A 15,112-nucleotide genomic window follows, 5' to 3' on the forward strand; every position below is an offset into this window, starting at 1 on the left:
GCCCAGTGCTATTGTCATGACATCAAAGACCAACTGCTGGCTAAGATACAGTCCATGTGAAAAGAGTGACCAGTAAATTTACTGCTTGACTTCATCCCCTTTAGATGGAACTGGCCCCGTGGTCCCCTTTCAAAGCTCGATTGCGGACATATATCTTCTTTATAGGACACCATGTACAATAAAGCGAGGCAATAACTTAAAATATTTTTAAAAGAATATCTTTGAGAGCACTGCAAGATGGGCATTCCATCACTGTGGTTACGTGTGCTTAAACACTCCTCAGGGTCTAACCATTGGTCTGAGAACCTTCTATTCAATATGGTGACCTTTTTTGACTCATCAGGTTATATGTTTATGCTCCAACCCTTTCCCTAGGCTCTGCAAGGTCTTCGGAAAGTCATTGAGAGGAGATCTGCCTCAAATGAGAGGGCCACATCACCCAAGTCAGGCAAATAATGTCCCATTATTCACTAACTTGTTTGGAGTTATCCTTTATGGAGTAAACATTTTTAAAGGACTGAGGTCAATCTAAGCTCCTGGATTGGTTCTGTGCGGTTCCCCAATATCCACATGGACAGCATTTCTTTACATAGCCCTGATGTGGAAATCTCAGGCAGTTGTTAGCATTTACAGACAGTAGAACTGGGCGAGGAAAGAACTGAGTTGTTTTGTATGATTCCCAGAAAATGAAGCACCTTATTCCCTTTCTAAGAGGGAAACTATTCCCTAGCATACTCGTGAAATGACTTATAATGTAAAGGATGCCTTTGGCTTGACTTGGAGTCTTTCTCCAGGTGGCGGAGACTGAAGCATCTGCAATCAACATTACCAGCCTGAATGGAACCATCCAAAATGATCCTTCCAATGTGTGATCACTTATTACAGCAGGGAAATCAGTCCACAGAGGATACAGCATTCTAAAGAGTGGCCAAGTCACCCCTGGCTCGGAGCGTCCCCTCCTGTTTAATCCATTACTCTTGAAAAGTGCAACGCACCACACTTGGCTGGAAAAGAGCTAGCAACTAGACAGAACCTCTGCTTTCCAGTTTGCTCAGCCGGCACGCTTAGGAAGTCACAGCACCTGGGGGAAACAGATGTGATCTTCCTGCTGAGACTTTGACAGAGACCAAACACTCAATGCCAAAGACACGTTGGAAAGGAGATCTCACCTGTAAACGGGAGTAAGCATCGACTAGAAGATACTGGAAATATTCGGAGAGGCCGGGGAATCCCAAGAAAGCGACTGTCGTGTTGAACTGCAGGTGGGGCTGTGAGAGCCAGGCTCCCTGGAAGGCACCCACTGGCCTCACCCCTGGAAGAGCCATCCCACGTGGGCGCCACGCCACACGCTCCAGTCTGCGTGTCCTCTGCCCAGCGCGAGGCTCTGGAATAGCCCTAACGTGCACATCCACGTCCTGGGCCTTACGTTTGTTCATAGATCGGGAAAGGGGGAGTGAGAGAAGGAAAGTGACCAGGGAACTCAATTACAGAGCGATGTGGCCCCGAGTAAGGGGCACACGTGCCGTGGGGCCAGGATGGGCACAATTCATCTTCCTACCGTGAACAGAAAGTGAGGCTGTGAACACAGGGAAAAACAGAATCGTAGCTTCAAAGAGCCAGCTTCTAATGAAGGAGACGCATTTTTTCTCTGGTACTGAATGGTTGCTCCTGGATGGCTCAAGCCATTAACTCAATTTACTTCACTTGGACGGCTCCAGGGGGTGTCCATTGTTCTTTCAGGTCGGGGTTCTGCGTGCCGCTTATGATGGGGAATGGAAGGAGGGCTGTGGAAATCGCCAGTGCTGTGGAGCCCGCCTGGATGCCGGGAGCTGCCTGAAGGCTACACAAACTCCCTTTCGAAGAAAAACTCAGTGTCCACAAAAGCCCAAGTGTTCCGCCTGGAGTGACCTTGGGGGATCACCAGCAGCTTTTCTCTTGAGACCCAAGGAAAGCTGGATGCTGGCAGGGAATTGCTACAGCGTGCCCCTGGAAGGTTCTGTCCCCGTCCAACAACACGAGGAGGATGCTTTTTGTGTTGCCAGGATACCCGGGCACATGACAAGTGCCCGTGCATACGAGGGTCACTGCACGCGGGTGCGTGCGTGCCCAGCGCCCTGCTCACTGGGCTGAACAGGCTTCTCCAGCTCAACACCATCCCCACAACCACAGTGAGGCTCTCTGCTTAGAAGGCAGGCTGCAGATGAAATCCTAGAGTTTCGCTGTTGGTGAGAAACCTTGAAAACCGAGTCCCAACATCTTTTTTTAGACACGAGGGATCAAAAACCCGGAGAAACGAAAGGACTTGCCCAATTCCTTACTACTTCTTCCAAGATGACTGACCCTCAAGTCAATCGTGTTTCACGAAGCCGCATGAACCCATTTCTGAGCACCCTGAGAGGTCTCATAGTTTTTCTTTGCCAAAGATAATTGGGGCTGATGTCCATTTCAAGTGCCTCAGCCCTGTGATGTTACAGCTGCTGTTTGTCAAGGGGGGTTGAAAGGAAACTAAGTGAACATGAACTGTGTTTCTTATTTAAGAGACTTTCAGGGAGCAGTCAGGTAGATGAAATAACATACATGTAAGTGTAGGACATGACCCACCCACAGAATAAGGGCTCCCCAGTTCCATTCACTCATTCAGGACCCACATATTGAGTGCCGCTGGTATGCAGGGGTTGCAGCACATGCTGGAGATTGATGGAGAACAAGCTTCTGTTCCCGGTGGGGAGAGCCGTCAGGCAGGTAAAATGACAAGTGCTGAAGCTTGGAGATGGGAAAGACTTCAGCTTGGCTGAGGGGCAGAAAAGAGACCGAAGAACCCTGTATAAGGGAGAAGTGGTTTCTGAACTTGTAGAAGAAGGCAGGGCCCTGTGGGTCATGGTGGAGAATCTGGCTATTCTTTTGAGCTTAGCAAGAAAGGAAGCATGAAAGAGATTTTGAGTGATGGCTCTGTCTGCTTTGTGGAGAATTGGAAGGAAGGGTACAGACATGTCAGAAGGTTTCATCATAAAATAATCCAGGCAAGAGAGGAGGGGACATGGGCCTGGATAGAGCAGAGTGGGCGGCTAATGCATGCAAGACACAGTTCTGACACAAAGCTAACAGGATCTGCTGATGGACTAGACTTCAGAGTCCCAGGTAACTTCTGGTTTTATGGGGGTGTGGGGGGTGTGGTGTCCATGTCAGTAGACCTGTGTTGGACATGCGACATTTGAGCTGTCGGTGGATATCTAAATGAAGATGATGATCAGGAAAGGGCTCAAACTGGCCAGGAGCTGAGTCAGGAACATCATGACCAAAGTGGTAGGAGGAAAACCAAGGGTTGTGTCACAGAAATCGAGGGAGGAAAGTGACTTCAAGCAAGAGACCTCCTGTTGAATGCTTCCGTCGGAGCAAAGATGAGGACACGGAGGTGCCCATGGCAGTGTGGCCATGACTGGTGGCCTTGATGGAGCTGTTTCAGAGGCAGTGTGGGAACAGAGGGAGCCTCTTCTGGATGATGGCACCACCGACCCAATGGACATGAGTGTGAGCAAGCTCCAGGAAATGGTGAAGGACAGGGAAGCCTGGCATGCTGCAGAGCGTGGGGTCGCAAAGAGTCGGACATGACTGAGCGACTGCACGACAACTCCAGGATAAAGGAGCATGTGGGAAGTGAGGAAGTAGAAACGGAATCTAAAAGTAAGTCTTAGATAAGTTTTGCTATGAAGGGGAAGCATGCCAATATGGGACTGAAGGAGGAGTTTTTGGTTCACTTGTTTCAAGATTGGAGATCCCAGGGCATCTTTGATGCTGATGAGACCAAGCCAATAGAAAGGGAGAAATTAATGATGCCAGACGGAGAGGCAAGGACTGGGAACTAAATTCCTTGAGAAGGGGAGAGTGTGAACGTGGGAACTGGCCTCTGACCGAAGCAGGGATGGTCATTCCCGGACGGGGGAGACGGTGAGCTACATGTGCAGGTCTAGTGGTGGGGGCATGAGCGTGACCATCTGAGGGACGACCTCATTCCCTCAATGAATATGCAATGAGGACAATGAGTGGAAAGTTTGGAGAAAGAAGATACAAAACAGTCCATCTTGAACACTGGAGAAGGCGAGCTTCTGAGGAAAGGGCAGTGGACATTGGTACAGTCCTAATTGCTCATTAGGGGTCTGAGAGCATGAATCCAAAGTGCAGCAATGTTTTCACATCAGGATATTTAATTTTTCCCATCACCCATCTGCTTGTGTACTAACCTAGAGAAGTTGAATCCTTGGATTCAACCAGAACTGAACTTTTGCCGGTAAATAGATCAGAGGGAGTGAAGGAGCAAGGAGAGTTGAGGGACGGGGGTTGCAGAGGAATAGTTACAGTAATAGAATATGTGTTGAATAAACAGAAGAAGAGAAGGCTGAAGGATGGGGAGAATCTGATAGTGGAGTGAAGATCACATTGAATTTGAAAACTAGGGAGAAGAGCTGATAGAGGCTCTGGTGTCTTCTTAACAGTCTCAGCTCAGAAGGGACACGCATCGCTTCTGCACACATCAATCATACTTGTGTCAAGGTGGCTGGAAAATGCATTCCCGGGCCGGGGCTGGGGGCTGCCTCCACTGGGGAGCAGCGGCCCCTGCTGTTGGACAGCTGGCCTTCTCTGCCTCATTGCTCATGGTGGCTTCTCTCTCAGAACTCGGTGCCTGCACCTCCGGGAGCACACCTGGGCCTGTGCATTCATCAGTTTGCCTTCTTCCTGCCTCGCCCCTCGCCCCTTGGCCCCTGGGGAAGGCCAGTCTTTCCCCAGCACCAAAGCCCAGGGAGGAAATTAAGCATGTCCAGAATTTGAAAGTCACGTTTATCACCCTTCAGCAACTACTTGCACTGTGAATATTTACCCGGATACTGATCAGCAAACCACAGGCTGGGTAGGGCTTGTTATAACCCATCTGATAGGGAAGAAGGACTTAGAAATTCACAATATTTGTGCATTAAGAGTAGCAGGTGCACTTTCCCTGAAGTATCCCAGTGTTTGAAGGAAAGATGGACTTACTTTCTCACCTAGCTAGATATTATGTTTGCTTTAGTGGAATGACAGAAGCCCCAGTGCTCCCAGTGTTTGAGAAGGGAAAGTTTATCTGTTACCACAGCTGCATCAGAGTTGGTGCTAATCTAGCCACAAGTGAGAGAGAGGCCCCGTTAGCCAGGTTTAAACGGGAACACTTCAGAACAAGCACAGTGCGTTGCGTTGCAGGAGACGCAGGAGAGACAGATTCGATTCCTGGGTTGGGAAGATCCCCTAGAGGATCCCCAGTATTCTTGCCTGGAGACTCCCGTGCACAGAGGAGCCTGGCGGGCTCCAGTCCATGGGCTTGCAGAGAGTCGGACACGAGTGGAGCGACTGCACAGGCTCAGGCACATGAGCAAACACGAACAGGATTCTTTGCCCTCTTCCTTCACTCACAGACAGGCGAGGTAAACTCAAGCACAGAGAAAACTGGCCTCAGTCCTAGACTAAAGGCAAAGATCCTCTCGCACTTTCAAAGGCTGGAACGCCCACAAGAGCCGGAGGGGATTCAGAACAGCTCACTCTCAGCACTGAGGGGACCACAGATCTTGCTGGGTGTCAAGTTCAAATACAGAGTCTGTTTCCACTGCCAAGGAAGATCCATGTGCGAAGACCAGCCTTAGCTGCTAAAAAGAGTGTGGTTACTTATTTGTACATAACATATCTTCAGGTTCTACAAAGTATGTGGCAAGATAGCTCTGTAATTTCTTTTTCTCACAGCAAGAAGGCAGATGAAAAGAATTTAACCTGCAAATAATTATATTTCATACCAAAGTAATTAAAAGGTTTCGTATTGAGGTTTATTTCTTAGTGCATAGGCATGATATTAACTTTTCTAAATACATCCATAATTCAAACCTAAATGAAAAGGGACTTCCCTAGTGGTCCAGTGGTGATGACTTCACCTTCCAAAGGTTGAGGTGTAGCAGATTCGATCCCTGCTCGAGGAGCTTAGATTCCCACACGTCTTGCGACCCAAAAATCAAAACATAAAACAGAAGCAATATTGTAACAAATTCAATAAAGACTTTTTAAAAAATGGTCCACATCAAAAAGTCTTTTTATTTTATTTTTTTTTAATGGACAAGTTATTTAATTAGGTTCTTTGCAAGAAGTTCAGAATACTACTTTGTGAGGGTAAATTCCATTTGTGAGAGCAAACACAGAGCGGAGGTAGCCCTGGAGATGAGGGACAGCTTTGATTCTTCGCAGAATTTGTGAGTCCACAGCTTTCTGATCAACCTTGCGCTGCTCTGTGATCTCCTATTTCTCTCTCTCTGTGTCGAAGATCTCACCCTCCTGGTGTCTTGGATTACGCAGCTTCTTCTTCTTGAAGTAAGTGTCAGTGAGATGTTCTGGGATTTTCACACCACTGATATCGATTTTGGTGGAGGTGGCAATGACAAATTTCTGGTGTGTTCTACGCAGAGGAACTCAATTGGGGGATAGAGGCCCAGTCACAAGTAGCAAGCCACTGCCCAGCTGCTTCAGGAAAGTGACCCTCTTGCCTCTGTGGCGGCCCGTGAGGATGATCAGAACGGTCGCAGGAGTGATGCTGGCACGCAGCTTCCTCGCGTGCTTACTGAACGGTTTCTTGCTGTGACTCAACAGTTTCCGAGGCACATCTTCAGTAGGGTAATACCGAGGCATTTTGCGAAGTTTGACCACTTGGGTACCACCATTCTTGTCGCCACCAACTGGTTTTGTGACAGTAGCAAGAACCCGAACCTTCTTTTTCTTTTCGACCTGGGATTTAGCTGCTGAATACTTTCTCTTGTACAGGGCCTTTCTGGAGAACATGGCTGATCGGGAATATCTGCCAATTCCTCTGACCAGGACAGGGTTTCGGCTGCAGTGGGGCTTCCCCTTCTTAACTTTCTTCACCACTTTCACCTTTTTAGCCTTGTTGACAGCATCAGCCTTCTTGGCTCCAGGTTTTTTCTCCTTAGTATCTGGCTTCTCAGCCTTTTCACCCGCCATCTTGCAAGATGGGAAAGAGCCAAAAAGTCTTTTTAAAAAACAACAACAACAACAAAAACATAAATGAAGAGATAATGAGATTTCTTAGCAATCCCTTGGCCAAGGTTTTTAGCTGTCATTCAGGTATTTTGGTGCCACTCATGTGTTTCTTCCCTGCTGGCTCAGATGGTAAAGAGTCTGCCTGCAATGCAGGAGACTTGGGTTCGATCCCTGGGTCAGGGAGATCCCCTGGAGAAGGGAATGGCAACCCACTCCAGTATTCTTGCCTGGAGAATTTCTATGGACGGAGGAGCCTGGCAGGCTATGGTCCATGGGCTCACAAAGAGTCAGACATGACTGAGTGACTAACCCCCATGTGTTTCTGGGATAACTCATCATATGTTAAAAGGATATATTCCCATTTTAAGAACCCTAAAAGCAAACACCAATGCAAAATCTAAGGATGGTAAAAGGTGGACAAAGGAAAGGTGCGTTTCACCTACGTGTCAGTTTCAGAAGCATCTGCCTGGCCTGGTATGTATGGCATTAATTTCCTGCCGTTTTTCTATTGGAATGCCCCCCTGAGTTGCTTGAAGTTGAAGATCAAGTCATGTTTCTTTAATCAGCCCTAGGAAACAGTGGAAAAAAGGGGTGGTGGAGAGATTTCTTTTTATGAAATTTCTAAAATCAACAAAGCCCAGTGGAATGAGTATGTACAACTTTGGGCCCTGAGTCTGGGATTTTAACTTCAGAGAGCATCTATTACCATCCCCAGGTCAGTTAAGCATCTCCCTCCCTGTATTATCTGTCTCCTATTCCAATATTTAGCAGCTTAATATAATCTCAGAATTTCTGTGCATCAGGAAATTGAACACTCCTGGTCAGGGTCTCTCCTAGGCCTGACCCAGTGTATCGGGCAGGGCTGTAGTCATCTCCAGGCATGACTGGTGGAAGACAGGCTTCCAGGCTGGGTCACTGGCAGGATTCTGTTTTCTCCAGGGCCGTTAGCCAGTGGGTGCCCTCAGCTCCTCGCCACGTGGGCTTCTCCAGGGGGCGGCCCAAATACGGCAGCTGGCTTCATCACAGCCAGCGAGTGCTAGCAAGATGCAACGCGTGGGTTTCTGCTACCTAACCACAGTGACTTCTGATCACTTTTGCCTTACTCTGTTTGTTAGAAGCAAGTCAATTGTTCCATCCAATGCTCAGACGGAGTGTGAATTCCAGGGGACGGGTTCATGTTCCCCCCACGTGGACATTGTACCCTGCCCATTTCTGTTGTCCCAGTGGTGACAGCTCCCTTTTGCTCTCTGGTTTGTGACCTGGGTCTTTCCTTTCCCAATCTCCTTTTCAAATCTAGCTTCTCTATCCTCGTGCTCATCAAAATATAGTAAATACTCAGCTTCATCTTCTTAAAAATTGTTGCCCTCCTTGCTTAAGAAGTCCCATGGTTCCTCCCATTTCTTGCCTCAAAACAGGTATGGAGAAGCTGTGTATCTGGAATTAATCAGTTTTTCTTGCCGTTTGCTTTACAGGCTGAATTTGCAGCCAGATCAGGCTCTTACAGGTCCTTGTGCTCCCCTGTGCTCTTTGCCTCTCTGCTCTGCCTGAGACTGCTGCCTCCCTCTTTCCAGCTGCAAAAATTTTGGACAAACCACAAAAACTTTCCTGTGAGCTGTTGAGGTAGAATGGGTTCATTTCTGAACCCATTGCACACCCATTAAATGAAGATTACATATGTACACTTATCTATCTAGCTATCTAATCTGTATCTGTACAATGCAACCATTTATATAGATATATGTATCCACATAATGATTGTATGATTGTATAAGTGTATATATATCAATATATACATAATTGTTTGTATATATATAATATGGGCTTCCCAGGTGGTGCTAGTGGTAAAAAAAAAACCCACCTGCCAATGCCGGAGATGTAAGAGATGTGAGTTAGATTCCTGGGTCAAGAAGATACCCTGGAGGAGGGTATGGCAGCCCACTCCAATATTCTTGCCTGGAGAATTCCCATGGACAGAGGAGCCTGGCGGGCAATAGTCCATGGGGTCGCAAAGAGTCAGGCACAACTGAAGCGACTCAGCACACACATGTATATAATACAATGTAACAGAGCATGATATAATATGCACATCCCTTCCCCACTCTGCCTGCCAACTCAGAGTAACAGTCTTGAGAACAGGGTGGTGGCTTACTTCTCTTTCCTTTCTCACAGCAGATATGGTAACCCTCGGCATGTAGTCCTTGTTCAATAAAATCTGTAATGTCACAGAGTGCTGTGCTTTCCCCACATTTGAGGAGTGGATATTGTTATTTTCATTTCATAGATGAGGAAGCTGAGACCCAGCAGGTTTACTGACATGCTCATGGCAGACCGCGGCAGAGCCCTGACTAAATCCCTGAGTTCTCAGAGTGGCCTGGTCTGCAAGCAGGAAGTGACCAGTTTGGACTTCTCCATTCATATATTTTTTTTTCTTTTCTTCTTCTAAATGTAAAACCACCTAATTTGACTTGACTTTTTAATGGTACAATTCACATTCACCAACTCCTGCACTATAATAGATGTCCTACTCTGAATTTTTTTCTTAACCACGACAAAGGATGGGATTGAAAAGAGATTTTTTAAAATAAATAAAAGAACCATCAGGGGCAGGAGGAGGGTCTGGATCTGTTTTTATGTGGATTAACCATTTCAACTTACCCAAGAAAAGCAGTGTCAGGAAACATGTTGTTAAATATCACTTTATGTGTCTCTCGCTGTCCCTGATTCACCTCTGACCCTGAGATGAGGGAGGCCATCATGCAGCTTGCAGCCCGCACAGGTCAGGGAGGCTCTAGTGACCCCGGGTCCCTTTGCCAGATGCCGTGGCAGCAATCACAGGCATTTTTGTCAGGAAAGTGGCATGTGTGTGTGTGTTGATGTGTGTTGTGTGTGTTGATGTGTGTGTTGTGTGTGCATTGACGTGTGTGTGTGGATGTGTGTGTGTTGACATGTGTGTGTTGATATGTGTGTGTTGTATGTGTTGTGTGTGTGTGGATGTGTGTGTGTTGATGTGTGTGTTGATATGTGTGTTGTATGTGTTGTGTGTGTTGACATGTGTGTGTTGACGTGTGTGTGTTGTGTGTGTGTTGATGTGTGTGTTGTGTGTGTGTTGCCGTGTATGTGTTGTGCGTTATGTGTGTGCATTGACGTGTGTGTGTGTTGACGTGTGTGTGTTGTGTGTGTTGACATGTGTGTGTGTTGATGTGTGTGTTGATATGTGTGTGTTGTATGTGTTGTGTGTGTGTGTTGTGTGTGTGTTGTGTGTGCATTGATGTGTGTGTGTGGATGTGTGTGTGTGTTGTGTGTGTGTGTTGACGTGTGTGTTGTGCGTTATGTGTGTGCATTGACGTGTGTGTGTGTTGACGTGTGTGTTGATGTGTGTGTGTTGACATGTGTGTGTTGATGTGTGTGTGTTGTATGTGTTGTGTGTGTGTTGATGTGTGTGTTGTGTGTGCATTGACGTGTGTGTTGATGTGTGTGTGTGTTGATGTGTGTGTGTGTTGACGTGTGTGTGTTGTGTGTGTGTGGTGTGTGTGTGTTGATGTGTGTGTGTTGATATGTGTGTGTTGTATGTGTTGTGTGTGTGTTGTGTGTGTGTTGTGTGTGTGTTGATGTGTGTTGTGTGTGTTGACGTGTGTGTGTTGTGCGTTATGTGTGTGCATTGACGTGTGTGTGGATGTGTGTGTGTGTTGATGTGTGTGTGTGTTGTGTGTGTGTGTGTTGTGTGTGTGTGTGCACGGGTATGCAGGAGGAAGAGTAATTTACAAGAGGGGCTGAGACATGAAAGATTCCTCAAGCCCCACTGTTCAGACCTCTGTGGGCAGCATTCTCAATCCAAAATGACTTTCAGCCAAGTCATCTTTGCACCTGGGCACTGTGAAAAGGATTGAAAGCTTCTAAAGGAGATGAAACTTGACCACCACAGGAAGTGACTTACAGCCCCAGAGGCTCAGATGTATTGACATAAGGTAGTGAAGTAGGAAAGAATTACAGTTTTCAAAAAGCAGTCGGCTCTCGGCTTCTCTTTTATCGCAGTGTGATGTGTGTGTCCTGGAATAAAACCCTCTAACCACAGTGCAAAATTGACATTCACGCAGCAGGCGTGGTTTGAATCCCTTTCTTTTGTGGGTCTGACACCAAGGAAAGTCGGAATTTCCTCTACGACTGTTTCATCATGTGTCAGTATTGTGGTTTCCAAACACAGTATGGATCTGATTTTCCCGGTTGCAGGTGGGCAACATGCTGCCTATGGCAGTGACAGAAAGTGTGGGAGGAATTATCTAGTCACTGGGTGGTGACCTGGAGCCTGAGGCACAGTGGCTGCCCCGTTCATGTTGGAATCTTTATTTTGTGCAGAAAGCTTTATTCTCTAGCATTTCTTCACTCCATTCTCCTTCGAGAATACTTCTTATTGCTACACTTGAATTAGGGACCTGATGTCCAGTGAGTGCATGCATGCTAAGTCCCTTCAGATGTGTCCAACTCTGCGCAACCCAATCGACTGTAGTCCACGAGGCTCCTCTGTCCATGGGATTCTCCAGGCAAGAATACTGGAGTGGGTTGCCATGCCCTCCTCCAGGGGGTCTTCCTGACCCAGGGATCGAGCCTGCATCTCTTATGTCTTCTGCATTGGCAGGCGGGCTGTTTACCCCCAGCGCCACCTGGGAAGCCCCTGATGTCCAGTAGCTGGTGATTGTCCAAAATGCAGAGCATGAGCTGCTGCGTGTGTAGCTGTGAACTGACTCACGTGGCCGTGACCAACTAGAAAATTTGATACAATTTTGAAAGTGGGCCGATCATTTATCTTAATAGATGTCTACATATCACTGGAAGCTATTTTTTTCTGTTACCATTTGCCTGACACACTGCTTCCTGGTCTATCTTAGGAGCATCTCAAGCTGATCAAAATTATGCTCCATCACTTCCCAGCAGGTGACTTCAGCAAATTATGTGAGACTGGGACTTCCCTGGAGGTCTGGTGGTTGAGACTTTGCCTTCCAGTGCAGGAGGCTGGGGTTCAGTCCTTGGGTGGGGAGCTGGAAGTCCACATGCCTTGAAGCCAAAATAAAATCTAAAATAGAAACAATCTTGTAATAAATTCAATAAAGACTTGAAAAATGGTCCACGTTAAAAAAAAAATACGTGAGGCCATTGACCTTCACCCCTGGAACTGATTCCTGTAGCACTGTAATTTCTGCCACTGTCCCCCTGTTCCCTGGGTGATCTTGTTTTCTCTCTCAGCCCACTTCTTCCCCCCTCCTTTACCCAATCCCACTGTTAGAGGAACAACTTCTGATATCCTAAAGGGATGTCACATGATGACTTTTGATGCCATCTCTTTGATCCCACAAGATGTTTCCCTGTTCTGCATTACCAGCTGTTTGGGAGGAAAAGAAAAAAAAACTGGAATAAATATATTTTCATCTACAAAGCATAGCACTGGCTTTGAATTTTAATGTTAAGATGCAAATGAAAAGCAGGTTAAAAGTATATGATGTCAGGAAGAGAGTTGATAAACCTGAAAGTGGTAGAAAATCTTGTTCTCTCTTAATCTGCTTGTATAGGAGAAAAAGCTGTTTACTTTTGGGTGAGATTGACTTAACACTGTGGGCCAAACTCTGGCCTCAAGTCCGTGTGGTCAGCCCATGAGCCCTGGAAAGAATCTGGCTTTGCTTTTATCCAAATATTAGTCATTGCTGAGTAGATTTTTTGAGGATGATTTTTTTTTAAAGATCAATAAAATAAGACACAAAGACATGGGTGAAAAGTCGGTTCATACATGGAACCAGGTCCCTAAGACTATTCCACTCTCCCAACAACTGAGAGGGAGCGGAACAGGCCTGGGTGGGGGCTAGCAGTGAATGAGCCCATTTCACAGATGGACCAGGACTTGGGAGTGGGTGCAGCCAGTGTCAGGCTATTGCCCAGTGATCCACCATCCCTGCCTCTGCCCCCTAAGCTGCTGCCACAGGCTGGACGTGAAGCAAGAGCAGGCCATGCTGAGCGGACGGATGCGGAGGGACCACATGGAGCCCGTTTTTCTCCAGCAAAGCGGCGATGTGTTCCAGACAAAAACCCAATCTGGGATGTTTTGGCCCAAAGGAAACATTTACAACCAAATTATACACCTTGGAAAATAAATGAGCTTTCATTTTGGAAGGAAATCCTGCCAGGCTCTTTATTATTTGCACCACAATCATAAAGTTGGTTTTAATCTCTATAGTGGAATGCTGCTGAGTTGTCCAACTGGCAGGCCCGGTGGTTGGAGTGGGCACCACTTCATCCTCAAGAAGGTGCCATGGGAAGCAGGGACACAGCCTCCTCCTCCTGGAACTCTTTTCTTGAGATCTGTCATTTGCTTTGTTTTGTGTGTGTTTATCGCCACTTCAAAGCAGATCCCGCTTTTCTTTCTCTTTTCCTTTATTCTCATTTTTAAAAATTCTTGGAGCCTTCCAGAAAAAAAAAAAAAGACTTAATGTAATGTTTCCTTTCTAAATTGATGAAAATCCAGGAGTAGGTCCAAGAAAGTCTATAATGGATTTCCATTGATTGCTTGGAGGGGAATTGAGTATCAAAGCTCAGAGAGAACAAAAGGGAAGGGTTTAAGAGGCAAGTTCTCTTTTTCAGCCTTAACAAAGACGTTGGGTGATTTAAACCTGCTGGGAGGGACTCATGCCATGAAATGACCTTTCCAATATGGCAGCCAGAGGGCTTAGGGCTTCTGGGGTGGCCTGGCTTTTGAATATATTAAACTATTATCATATCAGGTGTGGGGTCATGTGTCCAAATTTCGAGTCTGGATTAAGGAAGTTTCCCTACTAGAATGTGAGGATGTGCCAGTCCTTTTAGTTAGGAAACTCCCTGGAAGGGCTCAGAGGGGATTGAGCTTACAGAGAACTTTGCCCTTGCGTTGAAGATCTTAGGATGCAGTCCTTCTGGGCTCGTGGAGTTTCACAAGCTGAGCAGGAGCCGCTGAGGTGAGCCATGGGCCAGGCTTCCACGCTCACTGAGCAGGCCAATCCTGGCAAGTCAGCTAAAAATCCTATGTGGTTTCCAAACTTTACTATGCATCATAACCCCTAGGGGTCTTTTAAAAGTACTAGTACCTGGATCCTCCCGAGACACCCCGATTTAAATGGCATGCATCAGGAAGTGAGCAAAGTTTGGGAACCCCTGCTGGAGACTATAAACCCCATGGGGGCAAGGACTGTCCCTGTCTCCTCTCTGTTGTATTCCCAGCACTTGGCACAGAGTAATTGGCTCTCAGGAATTACATGACTAAATGAGTAAATGAATAAGGATACTGACGCTCATCTGCCCACACACCATTAAAATGAATCCCAGCTAATGAGGTGATTTCAGCACCTAAATATTTGGGGTGACTGAGGGTTGAGGGTGGCTGAAGTTCAAGGAAGACCTTGCCCCCCTCTATTTCACCCTCTGCTTCTCCCTACTTACAGCATCCTGAGAAAGACAGTATAACCTCTTCATGGACCACTTTTCATTTTGGCGACCTCACAAGGGTAGGATCATTGATGGCTTTGTGTCTTTCATAGGTCAGGAATTTATACCTGAGCTCCCTGCTCCCTGAATTTCCCTGTTCCTCCCCTGTAATCCTACAGTTATCCAGAGACAGATCCACAGAGGCCTTTGGTGGCCAGGACGTGGGGGCACCGTGCTCCCCGCAGTTGGCCGCTCTGCACTTGTTCTCTTGTCTGACGCTCAGGGTTTCCACGTCCCCCTCCTGCAGATGCCGAATGCTGGCAGCGGATGAATCAGCTTTTATTGTAACAGTGTTTATGGAGACTGTCAGTTCTTAACCTTAAAACTGAACCATGCTGTTTGTATTTTTCCAAGCAATGGAGAGTGTGAAGGACTAATGAGAGCAAAGCGTGAAGAGATCAAACGTGCACCAGGGAATCTTTGTTCAAGACCTGGAATGGGCGGAATCCCACTCGGGGCGGGGGCGAGGATCCCGACCGGGACCTTCTACTCCTCGAGCTTGAGGCCTGAGATCATGGTCTGGCAGAGAGCACACGAGGTGCAAGGGAGG

General features: G+C 47.0%; 1 protein-coding gene and 1 pseudogene across 1 annotated transcript in view; one reads left to right on the forward strand and one right to left on the reverse strand.

The window, feature by feature from the left end:
• The window catches only part of ISM1 (isthmin 1), an 89,661-nt gene that overhangs the window by 21,209 nt on the left and 53,340 nt on the right, over nucleotides 1-15,112 (forward strand). The gene's annotated exons all lie outside the window — the stretch shown is intronic.
• On the reverse strand, nucleotides 6,100-7,038 carry LOC110136356 (large ribosomal subunit protein eL6 pseudogene; annotated as a pseudogene).

The sequence above is a fragment of the Odocoileus virginianus genome, chromosome 9, assembly GCF_023699985.2.
Source record: "Odocoileus virginianus isolate 20LAN1187 ecotype Illinois chromosome 9, Ovbor_1.2, whole genome shotgun sequence".
Lineage (NCBI taxonomy): Eukaryota > Metazoa > Chordata > Mammalia > Artiodactyla > Cervidae > Odocoileus > Odocoileus virginianus.